Source organism: Bos indicus x Bos taurus, chromosome 23 (assembly GCF_003369695.1).
Source record: "Bos indicus x Bos taurus breed Angus x Brahman F1 hybrid chromosome 23, Bos_hybrid_MaternalHap_v2.0, whole genome shotgun sequence".
In the NCBI taxonomy this organism is placed as follows: domain Eukaryota; kingdom Metazoa; phylum Chordata; class Mammalia; order Artiodactyla; family Bovidae; genus Bos; species Bos indicus x Bos taurus.
The window spans coordinates 4,492,513-4,519,656 of record NC_040098.1 but is presented as its reverse complement, the minus strand read 5'-3'; the positions used below and the strand labels follow the sequence as shown (position 1 = coordinate 4,519,656).

At 44.2% G+C, this 27,144-nt stretch overlaps 1 protein-coding gene and 1 non-coding gene across 22 annotated transcripts in view; one reads left to right on the top strand and one right to left on the bottom strand.

The window, feature by feature from the left end:
- The window catches only part of DST (dystonin), a 520,430-nt gene that overhangs the window by 319,918 nt on the left and 173,368 nt on the right, over positions 1 to 27,144 (bottom strand). The window lies entirely within an intron of this gene.
- Positions 17,515 to 17,587, top strand: TRNAG-CCC. The gene has a single exon. It is a non-coding gene; the product is annotated as a tRNA-Gly (tRNA).

The window sequence follows — 27,144 nt, the reverse complement described above, 5'->3', positions numbered from 1 at the left end:
CTTTCTTCCTTCCTTTGTCTTGGCTGACCTGACGGATGAAGTTCAAGCAACATCCTGAACCAGAAGGCAGCCTGCTAAGTCTGGGCTGCTGACAGGGGTGGTGTTCAGTATTGCTGCGGAGCCAGCCTGGGTTCCACACTAGAGAGAAGTAAACGACATTCCTTTTAAGTCCCTCTTATCTGATTTTCATTTGCAATATAGCATTATTATTGGCTGATTCTAATCCTACCCAAAATTCAGTTTTCCAGCAAATCTGCTACTGAGAACTCCTTGAAATGGAAAATCTCCTAGGAAAGAAAAAGACACTATTTACAAAGAACAAAGCAAAGAATTCAGTATATAAGTGAAATAAGTCAGAAAGAGAAAGCCAACACCTATAAGATACCACTTGTAGGTGGAATCTAAAATAAGACCCAAAGAGCCTACCTCCAAAACAGACACACAGTCACGAGAACAGACCCGTGGGTGCTGGCGGGGGCGGGCGGGGCGTGAAGCAGACACGCGAACAGAATGGGGGCTGGGGACGGTATGTGGGTGGACTCAGGGTTTGGGGTTAACAGATGCAAAGGATTACATAAGGAATGGACAAAACCTTGGTCCTACTGTAGAGCATAAAGGAAAAAAAAATTAACTGGATCACTTTCCTGTACAGCAGAAATAAACACAATATTGTAAACCAACTATACTTCAATTAAAAAGTAATTTAGGATAATCAAGCCAACATAACTCTCCATGCACCCTTCCCTCCCAAAGAAATGGCTCCCTTAATTTTTAGCTGGGGGCATGGTCACCAGCAGCGAGTTCACCCTCCTGGCTTCCCTGAGCTCCACGTGGCATGTTCCGGCTATGTTCTTGCCCACCAGATGTCAGCAGAAGTGACTGTGCTACTTCTGGGGCATGTCCTTCAGGAGGAGGGTGGTGTCTTTCTGTCCATCCTTGGTCCAGACAGCTGGGATCAGCTGTGGTGAGCAAACACGTCAGAACCACAAGAGGGTGACAACCTCTGAAAGGAAGCAAGAAGACGGCAAAGGTCCCTGTCTCTGTCCCTGGGGCTGGGTGACAACCACTCCAACACAGAACTCAGCCACCTTTACAGTACCTAGGACGACTCTGTGTCTACAATGCATTATATATTATCAACGACTGCATATCTTCTTCATCCATGAGTGTCTATGAACATCAGAAACTCCCAGCAGAGTACAATCCTTCCGTTACCATGCTGACCTTTCTGGTTTGGTGCACTGAGGGCTTCTGAGCCCAGACAATAAGGACCCCGACACAGCCCAGAACCTGCAGCCTGAAAACAGAGAGCTCCAGACGCGAACGTGACTGTGGGGGCCCCGAATGCCCCCCATCACGGCTACCTTCCCCACAGACCCCACCGAGACCAAGGGAAGCGGCCACTCCCCCGCCTCCCCGTCAGCTATGTGCACGAGCAGAGCAAACCCCACAAACCCAACAGCGTCACAGAATCATGTCACTCTATCATTTAGTACACTCTGGATACACCCTTCTTTTTTAAACAATTAATGGACAAGAGAACTTTTACCTCCTCAAACCCACACAAAGCAAAGCATGTAAAAGGAGCACTGGTTTCTTTACGCTTCCGCAAAACAAGAAAGCAAACTCTGAGAGCATATAGTTTCACAGGAAACTGGAAGTCTGATCATCTCAAAGCACACTCAAGAGGGAATCCCTGGCAGTCCAGTGGTTAAGAATCTGCCTTCCAGTGCAGGGTATGGGGCTTCAATCTCTGTGAAGAACTCAGACCCCACATGCGGCAGGGCCGCTCAGCCTGTGCATCAAGACAAACAGCCCACGCACCAGAGCTAGCCCTCGATGCAGCCAAAGATAAATTAAATAAGCGCGTAAAAAAATAAATTCAAAACCACACGTGACTCTGAAATATTTCCCTAGAGAAGAGTACTTTAATATCGAAATCTATGAATGTAGAATTCACAAAATAAGGGTATCGGAAATGGAGTTAAAATCAGGTTCCACACCTACCAGCTGTGTGACCTGGGGAAGTGACTTTACTGTCCCTGAGCCCTGCAGACTCAGGTCTGCAAGATGGAACAGGCGCCAACACAGGCCAAGACCGTACCGCGCCCGACCCGCGTCCACTGGCTCCTCTTCAACTCATGGGCCACTGACTCACTGTATGGCCACGCACACTGCCCGAACTCATCACAGCTTCCTTCCCAGATCACAAAAGTCCATTTAGCTTCCAAAATGCTACATCCAACTGTGCTTGGATTTTAACAAATGGAGAATATAGGCAATATTTAGTCAAACAGAAAATCACAGATTCTCTTTGACAGAATCAGACTATCTGGGGAGCTGCTGCAAACAGAGGGCACCCAGTGTATAGTGTACACTCCATGTATAGTGTGTACACAGTGTTTAGTGTACACTGTACACATTGTGTATGTACACACCGCGTATAGTGTACACACCATGTATAGTGTACACACCGTGTGTAGTGTGTACACTCTGTGTATAGTGTACACTGTACACACTGTGTATGTACACATCACGTATAGTATGTACAGTGTATAGTGTACACACCGTGTATAGTGTATACACACTGTGTATAGTGTACACACTCCCAAGAAAAAGCCACACACGGCACCCTCTCCACCGCCTTCATCTGTCCATCACAGCCAGGCCGACAGAACACTGTGTCACCTGCAGACGGGCGTGGTCCTCAAGGGGCCCATGGTGCCTTCTTCTGGACAGACCAGGGACGGCCGACTAGGACCAGCACGCCTCTCCCATGAGGTCGGGACTCATCCTTCTCCCAGGCGACCACCTACACACAGCAGCTGAGATGGGAATGGCTCACTGAATGACTAACACTTCCACTACTGAGGGGGGATAAACTGGGAGTCTGGGATTAACATATACACACTACTATATATAAAACAACCAATAAGGACCTACTGAATGAACAGCACAGGGAACTCTGCTCACCTAAACTGAAAAACAATTTGAAAAAGAATGGATACTTGTATATGTATAGCTGCATGACTCTGCTATACACTGGAAACTAACAAAACATTGTAAATCAACTAGAGTCCAATATAAAATAAAAACTAAAAAAAAATTTTTAATTAAATTTAAAAAATTTTAAGAGTTGTGTTTGTGGTCTGTGAAACATCATTTAAAGGAGCTTTATTACCTAATTTAAAGGAGATCTCACCTGCAGATGATTATGCATTTAGCTACCCATGAAAAACCTTTTTTTAAAGAGCTTTTTACTACAGAAAAACCTAAAAAAAAAAAAATACTGGGAAGAGTAAAATGAGCTGCTACATATGGATGCATATACATATCATCAGCTTCACCAATTATCAATAGGGACTTCCCTGGTTAAGAAGACAGTGGTTAAGAATCTACCTTGCAATGCAGGGGACGCAGGTTCAATCTCTGGTCTGGGAACTAAGATCCCACAAGCTGCAGAGCAACTGAGCCCCAGAGCCACAGCTACCGAGCCACAACTAGAGAATCCACGCGCCACCCTGCATGACCCAAGGAAGATCCCATGTGCCGCAAGTAAGACCTGACACAGATGAATTAATTAACTACAAACAGGAGGGGCGCGGGGAGGTTTAAAAAGGAGGGGATACATGTATACTTACAGCTGATTCACACTGTTGTACAGCGGAAACCAATACAACATTGTAAAGCAATGATCCTCCAATTAAAAACAAATTTTTAAAAAAAATTATCAATACACAGACACCCCTGGTCCATCAAATCCCACCCAGTCTTTCTCCCAGAAACTGTGTCAATAAATCTCAGAAAGCACATTACTTCATCCAAAAACTGTTCAGCACGTGTATCTAACAGTAAGGATTTCCTTAATATCATGAAATACAGTGTTCGGATTCCACAGACCACCTGCAAGCGTCTTTTCGGCTCCTCCCCCATGAGCCAAGACCCTGCAGCTGGGTACCTCCCTCAGCCACCGGGGTCTCTCCCCACCTTCACTTCCTCACAATTTATCTGCTGAAGTAATGGGATCCTCTGTCCCAGGGTCTCCCAAAGGTGACCTCTGGGTCTGCATTCCCACAGTGTCACTTAGAATATCCCTAATGTTTCCAGGAAACTGGAAGCTGGATAAAGTCCACTGGTGAGATTTAAGCACATAAAGCCTGATCGTCTCTTTAAGTCAGCAGCCTAGACTGCATCACACCTTGGAACTCAGTCTCTACTGAAGAGAAATTCTCTCTATAAAAAGAATCTTCCTTTCCTTAAATATGTTTTCCCTGAGGTATAGGCATAGTTCATACAAGTAAATGCTTGGATCTTACTTTTTATTTCAAGTTTTCAAAATAGTAAGTGGGTTCCCTAGACTCTTCTAGGACTGGGTGGCTGATGGACGAAAAGGGGAGGGAGATATGGAGGGCAGCTTTATATTCCCCAATGTCTAGGTTCTGATGAGCCACGCTTTGAGTCAGAGAAAACACCAGAAAAGTGCAGCAGAAAGGAAAAATGCTCCGTTCTGACCACAGTTAGTCAAGAAAGTAGATACCCTGGTCTAAATTTCTCTTATACTTTAGCTTTTTGGGTTCTGGTATGTATTCTTTGGTTTACAGTTAGCAAATCTTTCTGGCAAGCCAGATGCTAATTGCTAAGGGAAAATTTGACAAAACTTGAAAAAAGCAAAAAGGTTTTTTGCCTTTTAACAAAAGTAATATGTTGGTTTTTCCTTCCTCCTTCAAGTGGTAAGTTAAAAAAAGAACACTCTGCAGAAAGAGTGTGATCTTGTTTCTCAAAAAAACTTACGATATAAATTGTATGTGTGTGTGTGCGGAAAATTAAAAAGTGTGAATGCATGGTTTCATACATTTTATGAGAAACTGAAGGGAGAGTGTAAATAAACCATTTGCACTAGTTATCACAGGGAAACCAGGGTACAGAGATCGAAACAACTGAGTCTTGATCTGTTTATTGCAACAAACTTGCGTTGCTTTCCAAACTGAAAGTGATGACTTTGAGCATCAATTTACACGCTACACAGTTTTCAAAGCCCCAAAATGATGGGAGATTCCTTTATTTCCAGACACTGAAAGACCATCTCTGCCATGATAAGCTAGCACAGAGACAAAGGAGAATTTCCCAGGCCTCCGTGGGCACTGCTGATGGGCTGATGAGTTAAGTGACAGAAGTCTACAAAACCACATCAGCCCCCGAAGGATAAGTGATTAGCTAACACCTTTTATTTTGCACAGGAGGAGACCCTCAAAGGAAGAAGTGACCCTCTTTTTATAGGCAGACAATAGGCCCTATATATCAGAAAGGTATGCACTATTGCTTTGAAATGTTTCCATTTGCTTTCCATTTTTTTTAAGAATTTCCAATGTTTCCATTTTTTTTCAAGAATTACAATGACTTAAATTACTAAACTCCCCACGGACTACACAGTCCATGGGATTCTCCAGGCCAGAATATTGGAGTGGGGAGCTGTTCCCTCCTCCAGGGGATCTTCCCAACAAAGGGATCAAACCCCAGGTCTCTCACATTGCAGGCGGACTCTTTACCAGCTGTGCCACCAGGGAAGCCTGGTATTTAATTTAAATAAGGTTTAAAACCTTTTTTAAGAAATAAAGCAATTTATGGCTATTTATCCAAATGGCTCAACCAAAAAGCTACCGCAACTTCAGTGACTGAGTCACTGCAGAAACTGGAGGAAGAAAAGGTGACAAGAAGGAAGGCAGAAGCTGAACTGATGAACAGGTCATGCGGGCCCCTGCCACCCCGTGGGCTCCGATTCACAAGAAGGTGGGAATTCACTGAAGACCACTGCACAAAGGTACGTAAAGATAGTCCTCTGAACTGTGACAGATGGATTCAAAATGAACCCGACTCCAACAGACAAGGGGATATTAATTCTGAACCTTTAAACGAAAATTTAAACATATCCTGCAGACACTGCTGCTGCTGCTGCTAAGTCGCTTCAGTCGTGTCCGACTCTGTGCGACCCCAGAGACGGCAGCCCACCAGGCTCTGCCGACCCTGGGATTCTCCAGGCAAGAACACTGGAGTGGGTTGCCATTTCCTTCTCCAACGCATGAAAGTGAAAAGTGAAAGTGAAGTCGCTCAGTCGTGTCCGACCCTCAGCGACCCCATGGATTGCAGCCTACAGGCTCCTCCGTCCATGGGATTTGCCAGGCAAGAGTACTGGAGTGGGGTGCCATTGCCTTCTCCGATCCTGCAGACACAGAATTCGAATATAGACTAGTCTGAAATCTACCCACTAGGCAAATAAATACCAACACAGCACACAGTATAACTACCTTTTTTGGAGATGCTGTGGGATCTTCGTTCCCTGATGACCATGGACAGAGCCCATGCCCCTGTTTGGAAGCTCAGAGTCCTCAGCACTGGACTACCTTTTTAAGGAAAAAAGAATCAAAGAACTGTAATGATTCCAATAATACTAATGAAATCGAAGGACGGTTCTCCTACATACAGTGTGCCTCATTCAGATGTCACCTGTCAATCACATCCTTCCTGCATCCCTGGTCTTTCCATCACAGCAACAGTGTTTCATTGAAGGATCAACCCTTCTGGAGTTCAGGGTTTCTTTTGGGAGTGATAAAGATATTCTATATGTGATAATAGTATTGGTTGCTCAATTCTATGAATATTGTAAAAACCACTGCACTGAACATTTTAAACAGGTGAATTGTATGGTATGCAAACTGTATCTCAAAAAAACTATTACAAAAAGAAAAAAAAACAGGGTGTACTTAGTCCTCTATAAACATGCTTTTTACAGAAACAAACATATAGACTAATTCATGCTTTAAATGGGATTTTGACTATAGAAAGATGACACTTTCAAACAAGACTGCAGAAAAAGGACTTTGATGAGGTAAGTACACAGAGAAAAGCCAACTCTGTCTTAATTTCTTACACAGGAAAAGTGACAGAATCATTCTCTAAATTCAAGTAAATTTCAGCTTAATGCATGAAAAAGTACATTGTGTATTACAAATCTACTTATTGACATTAAATATGCAGCTTTTGTTTTTTTTAGCTTTCAATTTTGAAATTTCAGACCTACCAAAAAAAAGTCATAAAAATCACATGAAGAATTCCCATATATCCCTTCATCTGCACGCTCCAAATGTTAAGATCATTCTCTACTGTAATATTAGCAACCTACTAAAATGACATAAAATGACAAAATGATACAACAGAAGAAACGAAAAAAATTATTAAAGAAGAGTTTAAGAGATTAAAGAGATTTCCATAAATCCCAAGGTTTCTTGGAGGCAGGATGAGACCAGAAGTCAACATGGGCCTTAATGGCAATACACTCTTTTAATGGCTTCTTTCTGGCTAATTACTAAAAGGGAATCCCAACTGCACCTGTAGACTGAATGCAGCTGCCAGGTGCTGATCACAAGATGCCCTAGAAGGACGCACTGGGTCCAGGAAATGAAATCTCCCTGCTGTCCTACAGATAAGAGTCAGGGGCAAATATACCACTTGCTGCAGTCATAACCACCCTGGTACCAAATGCCTTCAACCATGCAACACACAAGAGGATCCGTCAGCATGCAGCACGCCTTCAATTCACACCACAGTACCGGTCAATTACGTCTCCATAAAGCTGGAAAAGTCACTTGTGCAACTACTGAAAAATACAAGATACCTACACTTCACCTTCAAAGATTCATACAAGCATGGGCAGGGATCCTGGCATCTTAGGTTAAAAAAATCCGTGAAAAAAGCATGCTTGAACTCTCATAACAACACTTAAAATTCCTTCCAACAACTTGGAAAAGGATTAACCGGGTTCTCATTGACATTTCAAGAAACAAGGTCTTACATCATAATCACTTTTAGCAAATAACTGTATACAGGAACTTGACTTACGTATGAACTGACTACAGCTTTTGCTTTCAGTACTCACTGACGATTACTTAATGGCCCTCACAGCTGAGCATCTGAAACCCCAAAAGCAGTTTCTATTAGTTTCCCAATCTTCTGCCTCCTCAGGACACAAATGTCAACCTGAGGCCATGGTGTGGAAACTTTCAAACAGGCTCACAGAGCTCAAAGGGAACAGCAGCTTTAGGGGCCGTCTTGTGTGGTCTGACGGCCTGCCCCGCCCCCGGCAAAGACCACTCAGCAGAAACGGGCTTTAAAAGCAGCTCCTCGCAATCCCTATCAAGCTACCAACAGTATTCTTCACAGAGCTAGAACAAATAATTTCACAATTTGTATGGAAATACAAAAAACCTCGAATAGCCAAAGCGATCTTGAGAAAGAAGAATGGAACTGGAGGAATCAACCTACCTGACTTCAGGCTCTACTACAAAGCCACAGTTATCAAGACAGTATGGTACTGGCACAAAGACAGAAATATTGATCAATGGAATAAAATAGAAAGCCCAGAGATAAATCCACGCACATATGGACACCTTATCTTCGACAAAGGAGGCAAGAATATACAATGGATTAAAGACAATCTCTTTAACAAGTGGTGCTGGGAAATCTGGTCAACCACTTGTAAAAGAATGAAACTGGACCACTTTCTAACACCATACACAAAAATAAACTCAAAATGGATTAAAGATCTAAACGTAAGACCAGAAACTATAAAACTCCTAGAGGAGAACATAGGCAAAACACTCTCCGACATACATCACAGCAGGATCCTCTATGACCCACCTCCCAGAATATTGGAAATAAAAGCAAAAATAAACAAATGGGACCTAATTAACCTTAAAAGCTTCTGCACATCAAAGGAAACTATTAGCAAGGTGAAAAGACAGCCTTCAGAATGGGAGAAAATAATAGCAAATGAAGCAACGGACAAACAACTAATCTCAAAAATATACAAGCAACTCCTACAGCTCAACTCCAGAAAAATAAACGACCCAATCAAAAAATGGGCCAAAGAACTAAATAGACATTTCTCCAAAGAAGACATACAGATGGCTAACAAACACATGAAAAGATGCTCAACATCACTCATTATCAGAGAAATGCAAATCAAAACCACTATGAGGTACCATTTCACACCAGTCAGAATGGCTGCGATCCAAAAGTCTACAAATAATAAATGCTGGAGATGGTGTGGAGAAAAGGGAACCCTTTTACACTGTTGGTGGGAATGCAAACTAGTACAGCCACTATGGAGAACAGTGTGGAGATTCCTTAAAAAACTGGAAATAGAACTGCCTTATGATCCAGCAACCCCACTGCTGGGCATACACACTGAGGAAACCAGAAGGGAAAGAGACACGTGTACCCCAATGTTCATCGCAGCACTGTTTATAATAGCCAAGACATGGAAGCAACCTAGATGTCCATCAGCAGATGAATGGATAAGAAAGCTGTGGTACATATACACAATGGAGTATTACTCAGCCATTAAAAAGAATACATTTGAATCAGTTCTAATGAGGTGGATGAAACTGGAGCCTATTATACAGAGTGAAGTAAGCCAGAAGGAAAAACATAAATACAGTATACTAACGCATATATATGGAATTTAGAAAGATGGTAACAATAACCCGGTGTACGAGACAGCAAAAGAGACACTGATGTATAGAACAGTCTTATGGACTCTGTGGGAGAGGGAGAGGGTGGGAAGATTTGGGAGAATGGCAACGAAACATGTAAAATATCATGTAGGAAACGAGTTGCCAGTCCAGGATCGATGCATGATGCTGGATGCTGGGGGCTGGTGCACTGGGACGGCCCAGAGGGATGGTATGGGGAGGGAGGAGGGAGGAGGGTTCGGGATGGGGAGCACATGTATACCTGTGGCGGATTCATTTTGATATTTGGCAAAACTAATACAATTATGTAAAGTTTAAAAATAAAAAAAAATAAAAAAAATAAAAAATAATAAAAGCAGCTCCTCCAGGCTCAGGGACCAGAGCCGCCTCTGCAAACCCTGCTCACAGCCGCCTCTGCTCACAGTTCTTACCACATCCCCCAACATCCTCTGTGCATGTCTCTCTCCCCGATCATACCTCTTTGAAGACAGGAATCCTGCCTTAACTCCTCAGACTCCCTTCTCTCAATGTCATTCACTCAAAACTGTTTGCTTAACAAGACAGTAAGGACACAAACAAAGTTGATTTTTTTCTTGATTATTGTATTTGTTCAACAGGGACTTATTTTAATGCCTACTGTGTCCTGTACCATGGGTAAAACAAATGTATGAGAGTAACACCTTTACAGAAAGTAGTTCCATCTTGTTTATCCTTAGGAATTTGGCACCTGTGGCCATGTGCTCTAATTTTGTCCTTAAATATTCCAGTCATATTCACAAAAACATTAATTCAGGCCTCAGCTCTCTGATCATTTACCTAATTATGTCAAAGTGCCTCTTCTCTCTGCCTGGATCAAGTCAACACGTCCCAGATTTTCTCTACGATCAATAAATTGAGAGAGAGAGAGAGAAGGCCTTAAAGGGGTCACGTTGTAAACTACCATTGCCCTCAAGAAACTCGGTCTAATCTCACGAGGAACTCTCATTCTCTATCACCTACACTGTTCACTGTTCCAGAATGTACTCAGATAAGTACAAACCTAAGGTTTGAGGATATTTTCGTTATTATTATGGAAGCTCCCCTCTAATGTAACTGAGCGCTATAAATACACAGATTAATGATAATCCACCTGAACTGACAGTGACTACAGTTCAATAATAGGAAGTCGCCCACCCATCTAACCACCTGTTCCTTAAAGGCAAAACTTTTTCCAGCACAAGCACACGTGCACACACACACTTACACGCACATACACACACAGACACACACACGCGGTCCCAGGTGCCCTGCAAAGACGCAGGGACACAGTCCCGGTCTGACCACTCCTGCCTGGACAGGAGAGTCAAAGGGAAAGTCGCTCAGTCGTGTCTGACTCTTTGCGACCCCATGGACTATACAGTCCGTGGAATTCTCCAGGTCAGAATACTGTCATGGGCAGCCTTTCCCTTCTCCAGGGGATCTTCCCAACCCAGGGATCGAACCCAGGTCTCCCTCACTGCAGGCAGGTTCCAGGAGCCTCTCTGAAAATCACAGCCCAACTGTCCTGCGCCCCCCAGTGGCTACACTGAAAAATGCAAGTCAGCAGGAGCAAAGCAAGCAGCACCTCTTCAAGACCACTGTAACAGCAATAGCGCGTCTTCTCCTGCCCAGACACCCCCTCGGGTCACTGTCCCCTGCCTTTGGTGCCATCACAGGCTGGGCCTGCCTTGCTCCCCGGCACCGCTGGCCTGGGGTCTCGGGCCGCAGGCTCAGGCCTCTGCTCCCCAGCCAGCCGCCCCATGGCTCCCAGCAGTTTGAGGCCAAGGACCCTGTTTCATCCAGCTTCGTACTCCCAGCAAGCACACTCTCCAGCAGAGAGGAGATATCCAAATATTTGTTTTTTTAAAAAGGGGAAGAAAACTGGGACAGAAAGGAGGGAGGAAGGATGTTAGGGGAGACGTGGGGCAAGGGAAGAAGCAGAAGACGACAAATTCAGATCCAGCAAAAATGCACGTGACCGCCGGCCCCGGACGGACAGAGACTGCTCAGGCCCTGGGCCCGGCTCATCATGCGCAGGCAGCTGGGGTCCACACTGCAGAGACCCCGTGACCCGGACACCCCACGGCCTTGCCCAAAGCTCCTCAGGTCGGGGGGGGAAGCACCCACTTTCACTGACACGGGACTTTCCAAAGCCAGGTCTCCACCGCCTTTGCCATCTTACACCTCCTCCATTTGGGGTTTAAAAAATAGTCTTCACTTCACAGATATGAACAGATATGGACACCGAAATGCCATCACTTAGTACTTGCGAGTGTCCTCTTCAATCACCATCCTAGAATTATAGTAAGACGTCACTGCACAAAGAAATTAGGCAAGACTTACGACTTCCAAGAAAAGGGGTGAATCCCAACCAACCATCTGGCAGAAAGAATACAGGCCAGAGACCTATGCCAGGGCATCAAGGGAAAGGCCGTGGCACCAAGGGATGTGCAGAAGGCTGGCACGCAAACGTGAGGACTGAGTTGGGGCAGAGGTGTAAGGGGAGAAGTCAGCCAGCCTCGAGACCAGAGCCACAGCGGTAGAGAAGGACACATTCTGAGACCTGACGGTGTTTGGAGGCAACACTAGACAGACCCCAGTTAGAGAAACTACCAGTGTCTGGAAGAAGACCCTCGGGGTCTCAGTGAGACTTTAATTCCTGATCCCTGACAACCGGTAGGAGGAAACTTTCCAGAACTGAATTACAACAGCCTCCTCCTCGTCGACTTTCTTCAGCAGGAAAAAAGGCATCTGTCCACTCAAAGAAAAACACCTAAACTGATCACTTAAAAACACCTGCCAGATACAGAGAACAGATCTGTGGTTGTCAAGGGGGAGGGGGATGGTGCAGGGAAGGACTGAGAGTCTGGGGTTAGTCCATGCAAACTGGTACATACAGGATGGATAAACAGGGTCTGCTGTAGAGCACAGGGAGCCAAATCTATTATCCTGTGAGAAACCAACCACCCTAGTGCAGAGTTCCAAAGAATAGCACAGGGAGATAAGAAAGCCTTCCTCAGTGATCAACACAAAGAAATGGAGGAAAACAATAGAATGGGAAAGACTAGAGATCTCTTCAAGAAAATCAGAGATACCAAGGGAACATTTCATGCAAAGATGGGCTCAATAAAGGACAGAAATGGAATGGACCTAACAGAAGCAGAAGATATTAAGAAGAGGTAGCAAGAATACACAGAAAAACTATACAAAAAAGATCTTCAATACTCAGATAACCACAATGATGTGACCACTCACCTAGAGCCAGACATCCTGGAATGTGAAGTCAAGTGAGGCTTAGGAAGCATCACTATAAAACTAGGGGAGGTGATGGAATTCCAGTTGAGCTATTTCAAATCCTAAAAGATGATACTGTGAAAGCGCTCCACTCAATATGCCAGCAAATTTGGAAAACTCAGAAGTGGCCAAAGGACTGGAAAAGGTCAGTTTTCATTCCAATCCCAAAGAAGGGCAATGCCAAAGAAATGTTCAAATGACTGCACAATTGCACTCATCTCACACGCTAGCAAGATAATTCTCAAAATTCTCCAAGCCAGTCTTCAACAGTATGTGAACTGTGAACTTCCAGATGTTCAAGCTGGATTTAGAAAAGGCAAAGGAACCAGAGATCAAATTGACAACACCCAATGGATGATCAAAAAAGCAAGAGAGTTCCAGAAAAACATCTACTTCTGCTTTATTGATTACGCCAAAGCCTTTGACTGTGTAGATCACAACAAACTGTGGAAAATTCTTCAAGAGATGGGAATACCAGACTACCCGACCTGCCTCCTGAGAATTGTGTATGCAGGTTAGGAAGCAACAGTTAGAACCAGACATGGAACAGACTAGTTCTAAATCAGGAAAGGAGTAGGCCAAGGCTGTATATTGTCAACATGCTTATTTAACTTCTATGCAGAGTACGTCATGCAAAATCCCGGGCTGGATGAAGCACAAGCTGGAATCAAGATTGCCGGGAGAAATATCAATGACCTCACATACACAGTTGACACTACCCTTATAACAGAAAGTGAAGAGGAACTAAAGAGCCTCTTGATAAAAGTGAAAGAGGAGAGTGAAAAAGCTGGCTTAAAACTCAACATTCAAAAAACTAAGAACATGGTATCCAGTCCCATCACTTCATGGCAAATAGATGGGGAAACAGTGGCTGACTTTATTTTGGGGGGGCTCCAAAATCACTGCAGATAGTGACTGCAGCCATGAAATTAAAAGACACTTGCTCCTGGGAAGAAAAGCTATGACCAACCTAGACAGCATATTAAAAAGCAGAGACATTTCATTGCCAACAAAGATCCATCTAGTCAAAGCTATGGCTTTTCCAGTAGTCATGTACGGATGTGAGAGTTGGACCATGAAGAAAGCCGAGTACCGAAGAAGTGATGTTTCTGAACTATGGTGTTGGAGAAAACTCTTTAGAGTCCCTTGGACTGCAAGGAGATCCAACCAGTCCATCCTCAAGGAGATCAGTCCTGGGTGTTCACTGGAAGGACTGATGTTGAACCTGAAGCTCCACCACTTTGGCCACCTGATGTGAAAAGCTGACTCATTTGAAAAGACCCTGATGCTGGGAGGGATTGTGGTCAGGAGGAGAAGGGGACAACAGAGGATGAGATGGTTGGATGGCATCACCGACTTGATAGACATGAGTTTGAGTTAGCTCTGGGAGTTGGTGATGGACAGGGGGGCCTGGTATGCTGCAGTCCATGGGGTCACAAAGAATCAGACATGACTGAGTGACTGAACTGAGGAACCAACATGAAAAAAAATAGGAAAAAGAATGTGTATCTGTATAACTGAGTCACTTTGCTGCACAGCAGAAATTAAAAGAACATTGTAAATCAGCAAAACTTCAATAAAACAGAATGAAAACACCTGAAACAGTTCCTCTCAGAACTTACTACATTTGGTTTGGGATCTCCTGTTTTTCGTGAACTGCTTGCGGGCAGAGAAAATCTAAGCGTAGCTACTTGTCCTGCTCAGCTGGGCACACACACCACAACTTCCCAGCTCCAGAACCTGCCAATCATGACCACTGCAGAAGTTAAACCTCGCATTCGAAGATTCACTAACTGAAGCACCATTCCACGTTTGCTGAAAATGTACTCACCTCAGACTTTTAAGTCAAAGGCAACTTACTTCTTCAAGGTAGAAAAATATCTCTTTTTATAGATAAATCATGACAAAGGCAAATACCATGATGCCCAGATCCTCAATGTCATTGACAATTCATTGCCTCTTACAATATTCATTCTTTTGACACTCATTTGATGCCTGCTGCTGCTGCTGCTAAGTCGCTTCAGTCATGTCCAACTCTGTGTGACCCCAGAGACGGCAGCCCACCAGACTACCCCTTCCCTAGGGTTCTCCAGGCAAGAACACTGGAGTGGGTTGCCATTTCCTTCTCCAATGCATGAAAGTGAAAAGTGAAAGAGAAGTCGCTCAGTCGTGTCCGACTCTTAGCGACCCCACAGACTGCAGCCTACCAGGCTCCTCCGTCCATGGGATTTGCCAGGCAAGAGTACTAGAGTGGGGTGCCACTGCCTTCTCTGCATTTGACGCCTACTACATGCCAAGTCCCCACCAGCCCAGGTAATGGGATACACAGGTGGGTAAACCGATCTGCTTTGAAGTCCTGGCTATGGTGTTGCTCTGGAAGACAGCACCATGAACTTGCTAAAGTCTGAAGTCTCTCATTTCAGGCACACGGGCCTTTCTCTGTCATTGCCGCATTTCTCTTTTCATCATCCTTACACTCAGGGAAATCCCAGTTCTCTTAGCTGAGACACACAGTGGGCGACTTGTGTTCAGAAAGTCTAATGAATCAGTGGTTCTGCTTCTACTTTGACTCAGCTGCTGCTCCTAAGCTACTCGTAAGTCACACAGTCAGGAAAACCTACTACCACACAAGCAGCTGCACCTTGTCAGAAATCAATACATCTGTCCAATATTAATCTTGGTTTGGTTTGGATTTTGACTTGATCTTACAAGGTCCCAGTGGGACCGAACGGACTGGCACTCAGCCTCCTTCCACATAACTAATGCTCTGCACATCACCGTATCATTCACTCACTTATTCATTTTTTAAAATGAAATGTATTGAAAACCTACAATGTTTTATCTGCTGAAGACATATTAGTCAACAAAACAAAGAACTCTGCTATTTGGAATTAAATTCTAAGCAGAGAGAGAGAATAAATGATAAAAATAACAAGTAAGTACATAAGGTTTTGAAGGTGATGACAGTTATGAAGAAAACAGCAGGCTAAGAGAGGCTGAGAGAGTATAGAGTTTAAAGGAGAGAAAGGGGGCAAGCTGAGATCTCAGATAAAATGACCACAGGATCCTTGGTGGGAAGGTTGCATGTGAACAGGACTTGAAATAGACAAAGGAGCATCAGCCCTGCAGACCTGGGGGGAAAGACATTCAAAGCCAGGAAAGCAGCCCAGCTCAGGACTTTCAATGTGACCCTCACCGCAATCGGAAAACAGAGGTGGGACTCGGGCAGAATAACAGATCAGACTGGAGCTTTAAAAGATCACCACAGCTGCCATATTGAAAAGCTAGTACTTAACAAAGAGCGTTTAGCGAGTGCTGATTTTTCCTTTGGCCGCGCTGGTGTGTCTTGTGGGGTGCCAGCTCTCCGGTTGGGGCACACAGGCTTGGCTGCCCCATGGCAGGGGGAATCTTAGTCCCCCGACCGGGGACAGAACCACACGGCCTGCACTGGACCACCAGGGAAGTCTGCAAGGGCTTATTCTTCAGACACAAAAAATCATTCCAGCCCAGGACAGCCAACATAATCCTGAAAAGGAACAAGGCTGAAGGACCGACATCGTCAAGACGGCGAGGTGGTGGTGAGGAAGCAGACAAGCAGGTCAATGGAAATGAACAGGGAACCCAGAAATAGAACAACACAGATCTTGACAAAGCAGCAGAGACAACCCAGCAGGGAAAGGATAGTCTTTGCAACAAATGGTGCTGGAACAACTGGACACTCACAGGCAGAACAAGTGAATCCAGGCACAGATGTCTCACAAAAATTAACTGAAAATGGATCACAGGCCTAATGTAAAACTACAAAACTTCGAGATGATAACATGGAATAAAATCTGGGTGACTATGGGTTGGGTAGATGACTTTATAATAAATAACTTTATAAATAAATGATGACTTTATAAATAAGACAGTCCCTGAAAGAGAAAAGCAGTAAGTTGGACTTCATTAAAATCAAAAACTTCTGCTCAGCAGAAGATACTGGAACGAGAAGGAAAGGACCAGGCACAGAATGAGAAAACATTTGTAAAATATGCATTTGAAAAAGGCCTTTTATGCAAAATAGACAACAGACTCTTAAAACTCAACAAGAACTAAACAAACAACCCAAATGAAAAGTAGCAAAAGGTCTGAAGAGGCGCCTCTCCAAAGGAGATGTACAGATGGCAAGTAAGCGCATGAAAGGATGCTCCACGTGGCATGTCATCAGGAAACGGCAGAGCAGGACAATGAAGTATCCCTGCACACCTATTCCAATAGCCAAATCCCAAACACCAGACAACTCCAAGTGCTTCGAAGAGGGTCAACCAACAGAAATCCCCAGTCGGTGTTGACAGAAAGGCAAAAAGCAGAGGCACTTTGGAAGACAGGTTAGCGGTTTCTTACCAAGCTAAACACAGTCTTATCATGCAAACCATAAACCATGCTCACAGACATTCACTCAAAGGAACTGAAAACTCATATCCACATACAATGTGCACATGAATGTTTATAGCAGCTTCATTCAGACTTGACAAAACTCAAAAGCAACCACGATGTCCTTCAGCAGGTGAATGAATAAACATCCATCCAATGGCGTATTATTCTGCAATAAAAAAAAGTGAGTGAACAGGGTAAAAATTTATTCTTTTTTTATTTTTGATGCTAAAAAAAGAAAAAGAAGGAAAAATGAGGGACTTCCCTGGTGGTGCAGTGGCTAAGACTCTGTACTCCCAATGCAGGGGGCCCAGGTTCGATCCCTGGTCAGGGAACTGTTAATAGACCCCACGTGTCACAAGTAAAGACTCCACAAGCCACGACTAAGAGCTGGTGCAGCCAAATAAATGAATCAATGTTTTTTTAAGGAAGAAAAAGTGAGCTACCAAGCCAGGAGAAGACAAGGAGGAAACTTAATAGTATATTGTTAGGTGAACAAAGCCAGTGTGAAAGAGCTACATGGTTCCAACTATGGAACATTCCAGAAAAGGCAGAGATATTGAGACAAAAAAAGGCCAATGAGGGCAGGGAGGAAGAGAGGGATAAACAGGTGGAGGACAGGTGATTTTTAGGGCATTTGTCAGACCCCAAAGAGCTTTACAACACTTTAACTATTGACTGTGCTTAATAATAATATAGCCATATTGGTTCATCAATTAAAATCAATATGCCACACTAATACAAAATGTTCATTGAACAATAAGGAAAACTGGGGAGAATAGGGTATGTGGGAACTCTCTGGACCTTATGCCCAACTCTTCTGTGAACTTAAAACTACTCTAAAAGCCTATTCATTTAAAAAATTATCCCTGCCCTCAAAATGCTTACTCTCATTTATTATCCACTTTCCACCCACTTCCAAAATGGAGTTCAGATGAAATACACAGATAAGGGATCTAAAAGTAGAAATAAAATAACAAAAGCCATGAGAAAGGCAAGCAACACAACTATTACACAACTTCAAGCAAAAGAGTTCCTTTTCAACATTCCTTCGCTGACTTCCCTCCACCAAACCCCACCACATCTGTCATCTCTCCACGCACCGATCTGCCCGTCACAGCACCTATTGCAGCCGTAACTTTCCAGGTGTTACAGCACCTACCCCAGCCGTAACTTTCCAGGTGTAACAGCTCCTACCCCAGCCGTAACTTTCCAGGTGTCTAACGATCTCATTGACGCCTGCCCACGTCAGACTCCATAAGAGCTGGTGAAGGAGTTAGAGGGAGCCACAGTAACCAGGAAGCGTACATCTGCAAACAGACTAAGGTGCAGAAAAGTTCAGCAATGAAAAGTTTCAACTTAAAACTGGCAGAGCCAGGATTTCCACACCTGGACTGTTAGACCCCAAGGCTGAGTGGTCTCGGTGTTACACGAAAAGTATGACGAAATTTTTGTGCTATATGTTCCCTTCAAGCTGTCAGAGGTAGCAATACAATAAACATAACACACAGCTGTAAGACAGATAACCAAAGTGACCTTCTATTCAGCACAGGGAACTCTATATCCTCTAACTTATACAGGAAAAGATTCTGAAAAAGAGTGGATTCAAGTATATGTATAACTGAATCACTTTACTGTACACCTGAAATTAACCCGACATTATAAATCAACTATACTCCAATAAAAATTTTTAAAGAATAAAATAAACACGACTTAGTGGTTAAGGTAGAAATCAGCCTAATTTAACCAAAAAAGACCATAACTGCTCCTAATTTCAAAGCCAGTCAATAAATTAAAACCCGGAGTGTGAGACGCCCTATTCCATCCCCTGCGTCTCCCCAGAGCTGGGTCTACTACCGATGGGACATACCCCTGGCGGCAGAGCGCATGACTCTATCTACTGAGACCTGTGACGTAATGAGGATTTGAAAAGACGAACTAGACTGCTACCCGCACTGGTTTTTGCTGCACCCTTAAAATGGGACTCTGGGTAAAACCTGCCATCTTTAAACATGGAAACAAAGAAATAACCAGCCAGGAAACTGAATTATTGAGGAGTAAGGTAGGAGCTGGAGAAAGGAATGCTCTATTTATAAAATCTCTCTGGACTTTATATGCACACAGCCTTAGAGCTACCACATCCCAGAATAATTTAACTTTTAAAAGGACTCTGGCCATACAATTACCAGGAGAGATCTTAACAGCATTCCTGTTAGATAATAAAGTCTCTTCAAAAGGGAAGAGAATGATAAACATTACCTAGGAAAACTGGGTATTATTTTAGAAGCTCAGAAATTCTCTTCCACAGGGCCCCCAATTTAGACAAACACTAATCCTCACACCAGCTATGTGACTAAAATTGTCTGCAAAGAGCAGTTGTTCAACTGACGTTGTGGCTGCATCTGTAATGTCATAGTTAAAAAATGTGGTGTCATTTAAGGAGACGTTAGAATTTTTTGAACCTAGAGAAGTAAAACATCTAAAAACATTAAATTGCAAAAACTGTTATTTCTAGCAATTCTAAATATATAAATAATCATCAAAGAAGTACAAAAACTCCGGGTCAAAATATTCAAGTACGTGTTTTGGTTTTAAGTTTTTATGGGAAAAATGCTGAGACTCCGTTTTCAGAAATGTAGAAATATCTGCACACAAACTACACATGCAAAACAACAAAATCCATCACAACTAGAGGACAAAATTGCAGTAAACACTGAGTGTCATTAATAGTTGGGGATCGTAGGTTTCTCCAAGAATCTGATAAAATCAGTGGGCTTTCTTCCAAATGCACACAGAAGGTGAAAACGAACACAAAATTTTACCTACATCCTTAAGGAGGGTATGACCTTTTAACCTCTGCTTAAAAACTTCAAACCTGGAGAAAAATCCCACTGCAAGATTATGTCAGAGTCACAAGGCTCCTGCTCTGGCCGGTGAGCTCATGGGACAATGACTTAAACATAAAGCGAGAAATACTCCAGCGAGAAAGGAATACCAACACGACTAATAAAACGCACTCTGAAAGGGAAATCACAAAGGAAGCAGGGAAAAGCTGCACCTTATACCGTGGGTCAGGCTATTTTAAACACAAGCACTGGGCCAGGCGAAGAGAGCTGAGCCATCCGAACCTCAGCACTTACATAGCATAATTTTAGATGTTTAGTCAACTTCTGTTCTATAAGCACTTAATCCTTTGGTAAAACCAAATGTCAGATGCATATATTAAGAGACATTGGGTAAATTTTCAGTATAACATCTGAATTCTTTTACAGCAAGGAAAATAAAATTCACAGAAGACTTAATTTAATAGCTGAATCATGAGAAGTTGCTTGCGATGCTGTTTTTATACAATGACGCTCCAATGTGCTGGGGACCGCAGGCTGGGAGGCATGGCTGAACTGACCCTCCGCAGCCCTGCCTTGTCCGCTACTCACTCTGCAGCCTCCTGACGCTGATCAAGGCACTGCCTTGCAGCCTCTCTAGTCTAAAAGACTATAAAATTAAGAGAATGAACAACATGCTCTTTAAAACTCCAAAACTGTTTTGATTTTCATTCCATGAGGACATCACAAGTGAACAATGAGAGTCAGTGGAACAGAACAATCAGAATCACGAATAATTCTGTCCCGGGGGACTACGCTGGCAACACAGACAGGGGCCAGAGCGCCAGAAGGCATAGCCAAGGCGTGTGTCTCTCGGCCACTGCGGTGGCCGCCCCCATACAGTACCCCTCAGGGTCACCCCCGTAGTCCCCGTTTCTGGGGTTCACACCTATACAGTCTCTTCCGTCATGGGATCACCTACACAAAGCAGAAACAACATGTCTCTCTGGGGTCAGAGCATAGACGACAGGGCCCCCCTGCAGGGTCCACTCTCTTCCCCCACCCTCCTCAGTCTCCGGTGGCCCCGCTGCGAGCACCTGAAGCTTCCAGACAGGTGAGCACAGAGGCTTCCAGGGACAGGTGAGCACTGTGGCTTCCGGGGACAGGTGAGCACTGGGGCCTCCAGGGACAGGTGAGCACTGAGGCCTGGGGGCAGGGACCCACGGCACCGCAGAGCCTGGAGACCTGGACGACAGACTCCCAGCCGAGCTATCCCCAGACTCCTGGTGAGTCAGTAGAGAGTGACTGTTCAAAGCTTCTAGGGGGTTGAGTGATTTGTTATACAGAACACTGCAGCACCACGGATGGATCTAGAGATGATCCCACTAAGGAAGTCAGATGGGGAAAGACAGACACCATATGATACAGCTTATACATGGAATCTTAAAAAATGATACAAATGAACTTCTCTACAATAGAGAAACAAACTCACAGACAGAGAAAAGAAACTTATGGTTACCAAAAGGGAAAGGTCAGGGAAGGAATAAACTAGGAGTTCAGGATTAAAATATACACATGACTATATATAAAATAGATAACCAACAAGGACCATACAGCACATGGAAATATATTCACTATCTTCTAATAATCTATAATGGAAAAAACTCTGGAAAAGAATATAGGTACAGATATACAAATTCTAGAAAAGAATATGTATCTACATAAATATGTAGATATATATATCAGTCACTAAGTTGTGTGTGACTTTTGTGACCCCATGGACTGTAGCCCATTTTGTCCATGGGGTTTCCCAGGCAAGAACAATGGAGTGGGTTGCCAGGGATCAAACCCAAGTCTCCTGTATTGCAGGCAGATTCTTTACTGCTGAGCCACCAAGGAAGCCATATATATAATAGATACATTTTATATATATATATATATATGAAACTGAATCACACTACTGTATACTTGAAACCAACGCAACACTGTAAATCAACTACACTTCAATAAAAACTTTTTGTTACACAGTAGATCAGAACACTGGTACCGCTATCTCCTGGGCCTTACAAGCGATTGGTCACCAGTGAGCTTTTCTTCCCGGGTCATCCAGTATAACCGCCCCACACACGCTCCTTCACTTCCTCTCCCCCGCCTAGACCTGGCTCCCCTGTATCTCACCACTACAAACGCCACAAAAGCCCACACCCAACACACAGAAGGCTGCTTTCTACACACCTCTGAACCAAGGACCCCAAGCTCAAATGTACACAGGAGACATGCGGGCAGGGTCAATGGCCATGGGGAGGTGGGCCACATTCAAGGCGACAGGGTGAGACCTGCTTCAGGGGCGTCTTCCGCTCAGCTTCTGCCAACTGTCACCATGGACCCCGTGGGCCCAGAATTACTGGATGGCCTGTTCAAGAGGAGCGTAAACTCTGAATTTTTAAATAAAATCTCCCAACTTCTACATATTGGTTTAAAACTTTATAGCAGTTCATGAGATATGCTCCCTTATTCAGCCTGTGAGCTACCAGTTCCCAGTGTCCACACTGGATGACTCTTTCTCAAATCTTTCTCTTATCCACATTCCCCTGCTCACAATCTCCAACCTACCAGCTGCCTAACTGAGACAAAGTCACTCTGCAAGCTTTGACACACCTCTTCCCAGGACCCCTGCTTACCCCTTCAGTACTCTGCTCTCCTTCCGAACGTCCTATGTCAGCAGACAGACCTCCCAACTCTCCCTGGAAGAAGCCTGCACCTCCCAGTCCCAAAGTTCTGGTCCACGGCCCATCCATACCCCATCCATGTTTAAAACCAAACTAGACTCATGAAGTCAGTCAAAGAAATGTCATACCCTTACCACTCATATGTAGCATCTACTTTTTAAAAATGATAAAATGAACTCTTTTACAAAACAGAAATGGACTTATAGAAAGCAAATTTATGGTTACCAAAAGGGAAAAAGTGGGGAGGAAATAAATCAGGAGCTCAGAAAGGATACACACTATTATATAGAAGACATATACATACTCAATAATGACCAACTCTATAGGCCAGGGAACTCTACTCAGTATTCTGTGATAACCTACAAGAGAAGAATCTTTTTAAAAAATGAATATATTATGTGTATGATTGATTCATTCTGCTGTATACCTGAAATACAACACTATAAATGAACTATACTCCAATAAAATGTTTAGAAACTAAAAAAGTAAAACCAAACAAAATGCCACTTCCTCCAGCAAAGCCTCCTGACTCCCAGCCATCTTCCGAAGTCCTGCAGCAGAGAACTGTGAGGATATTAATGCAATCATCAACCTCAGATCAGGTCAGTGACTCTCAGTACCATCTTGAACTTGCATTTGAACTTGGCATATTCACTCAGCTTTTCAAACCTGAGTGAAACCTGTACCTTGTTCAGGTTTTTTTTCCTTGGGCACCAAAATCACTGCAGATGGGGACTGCAGCCATGAAATTAAAAGACGCTTGCTCCTTGGAAGAAAAGCTATGACAAATTTAGGGTATTAAAAAGCAGAGACATCACTTTGCCTACAAAGGTCCATACAGTCAAAGCCATGGTTTTTCCAGTGGTCATGTACTGATGTGATACTTGGACTATAAAGGCTGAGTATCAAAGAATTGATACTTTCAAACTGTGGTGCTGGAGAAGACTCTTGAGAGTCTCTTGGACAGCAAGATCAAACCAGTCAATCCTAAAGGAAATCAACCCTGCATATGCACTGGAAGGACTGATGCTGAAGCTCCGATACTTTGGCCACCTGATAAGACAGCCAACTCACTGGAAAAGATGCTGATGTTGGGAAAGATTGAGGGCAGGAGGAGAAGAGGGCAACAGAGGATGAGATGGTTGGACGGCATCACCGACTCGATGGACATAGGTTTGAGCAAGCTCAGGGAGATGGTGAAGAACTGGGAAACCTGTCACGCTGCAGTCCACGGGGTCGCAGAGTCAGACACAGTGGAGCAGACAACTGAACAACAACAACAAATACTGTTCAGGAATGATTCTGTGATATCGTATGTGCGACACTCTGCATTCAGCGCATTCATAACCAAAACGTGCAGAAGTCCTCACTTACTGAACTGTGTTCTAAAGATTATACAAAGACGAGACACAATCCCTGACCTCAAAAAGCTCACAGATTCTTAGGAAAGGGAGATGCAAACAGCGTGATCGCTGCTGAGGGTCACAGATGCAGCAACAATGGAGCTCTTTCAGGAAGGAAAGAAAGAAGCGATTACAGCTGAATCACAGCTACAATGAGGCACCTCACACTGGGCAGAATGGCAATCACCGGAAAATCTACAAACAGCAAACGCTGGAGAGGGTGGGGAGAAGAGACAATCCTCCGACACTGTCCGTGGGGATGTAAACCGGTGCAGCCACCATGGAGAACAGTACAGAGGCCCTCAAAAAACTGAAAATAGAGCTATCATATGAACCGGCAATCCCACTCCTGGGCATCTATCCAGACAAAAGTAATTCAAAAAGATACATGAAACCCCAAAGTCCACTGTGGCACTATTCACAACAACCTCACAGTAATCAAGACACGGAGACAACCTGAATGTTCATCGACAAAGAAATGGATAAAGATGTGGTACAGAGAGACAGCGAAGTATTACTCAGTCATAAAAAGGAATGGAACAATGCCATCTGCAGCAACGTGGATGCACTGAAGTGATCATACTGACTGAAGTCAGGAAGAGAAAGACACCACATGACATCACCCACATGGAGACTCTAAACTACGACACCAGTGCGCCTATCTATGACTCAGAAACATACGCCAAGACACAGAGGACCGACTTGTGGTCGGCAGGGGGAGGGACGGAGTCCACATTAGCAGATGCAAACTATTGCATACAGGATGATGACGAGCAAGGGCCTACTGTGCAGCACAGGGAGCTATGCTCAGTCCACTACAGGAAGCTACGCTGGAAGGAGTATACAAAGAATGTGGGTATACATATACATATACACATACACACACGTGTAACTGACTGCTGGACAGCAGAAAGTAACACAACATTGGAAATCACCTATATTTCAATTTTAAAGAAGGTGATAGCTGAGCTGGGCTGGGACTAGTCAACAGTTACCCCCAATAAAGAAGCCTTCCCAGCCTTGCTCAGCCAGGAGGAGGCCTCTGGGCACTGCCCACTTTGCACAACTGGGGCATCCCTGCATCCCATCAGTGATATAAACTGCTTTGTTATTTAACCTCAAATGTCTCATTCTTACCTCTAAACAAAACTGTAACCATCACAATTATCCATATAATGGGTGCCAGGAACTATTACACCTATTAACTGAAAGCCAGTCTAACATTTTATGATTCCAAAATACCAGAACCACTCTTAAACCAGAAGATTTCAAAGGCCCAGTGCTGAGATCTTAGTTTCTCAAACTGTCTCCAAAAAAAGGCGCCAAGGCTCCTGGGAGAAATGGATGATTCAAAGGGTGGGGCAGGGAAGATACAAAATAAGCCTAGAACATTCAGTAACATCAGAACAAAAGAAAGTGCTCAAAAAACAAGGCAGGGAGACGGGTCAAAGGCATACAGACACACAGCTCCTGAAGGACCTCCTAGCAGTTAACAGCTTTTAATTTTCTGAGTGAAAAAGAGAGCTCTGAACTTAAGCTTTATACTAAGACTTTATACTAAACACTAACCTAAGCTGTTGTTTTTCTTTCGGGGGGAGGGGGTCTGCCCTGGGTCTTTGTTAGGGCATGCGGGCTTGGTTGCCCCTCAGAATACGGGGTCCCAGTTCCCGCATCCCCTGCGCTGGAAGGCAGACTCTTAACCACTGGACCACCAGGGAAGTACCCTAAACTACTCAATTTTATTTTGAAAAGCTTTCGAAAACCTTTCTTGCTCACTAAACCCCCTTTATCACATCCAAAGATTTTATTTTGAATAGCATTACAAAAACAAATTGTCTCTTCAAAGGTCACAGTCAAATCAAGACCTGGAGGAAAGTAAGTTTCGAGGTTATACACACTGTGACAGCTTCATCTGAAATGCTAACAGTCAGGGGAGCAGAACATCCAGGCAAATACTAATGTGCACTCACAGGGTCCCTTATGCTTTACACAGTAAGTTACTAGAAACTGAGAATGAAGGCCTTCCCCTGGTGGTGCACTGGCTAAGACTCTGTGCTCCCAGTGCAGGGGACCCAGGTTCGATCCCTGGTCAGGGAACTAGATGCCACATGCTGCAACTAAGACCTGGTACAGTCAAATAAATAAATATATTTTAAAAAGTAAATTAAGAAGGAACCCTGTTCATCTTTAAGCAGAGATGAGCATGTACCTTTACCGCTGATTGTTTTTTCCTTGAAAATGGCCCCCAGTACTTAACCTGAATGAACTGTGGTTTCTCTATACAAACTGTCATTGGCAGGGAATTCAACTGAGAAACGTAAGGCCTAAGAAAACAAGGCACCCATGTCTTCAGGAGAGCCAGCAACTAGCAAACCCCTTGTCCAGACTTTAAACCAATTCAGAAGTGGAATAAAACAGATGAGCACTAAGAGCAATACTGCAACTGGACAGATACGAGGGGAGAGGCGAGAAGGCAAACAGGAGCCCAACCGGGGACACTGACCACCCCCAGCTCAACACGGACGGATACGAGGGGAGAGGCGAGAAGGCAAACAGGAGCCCAAGCTGGGGACACTGACCACCCCCATCTCAACATGGACGGATACGAGGGGAGAGGCGAGAAGGCAAACAGGAGCCCAAGCTGGGGACACTGACCACCCCCAGCTCAACACGGACGGATACAAGGGGAGAGGCGAGAAGGCAAACAGGAGCCCAAGCTGGGGACACTGACCACCCCCAGCTCAACACGGACGGATACAAGGGGAGAGGCAAGAAGGCAAACAGGAGCCCAAGCTGGGGACACTGACCACCCCCAGCTCAACATGGACGGATACGAGGGGAGAGGCGAGAAGGCAAACAGGAGCCCAACTGGGGACACTGACCATCCCCAGCTCAACACGGACGGATACGAGGGGAGAGGCGAGAAGGCAAACAGGAG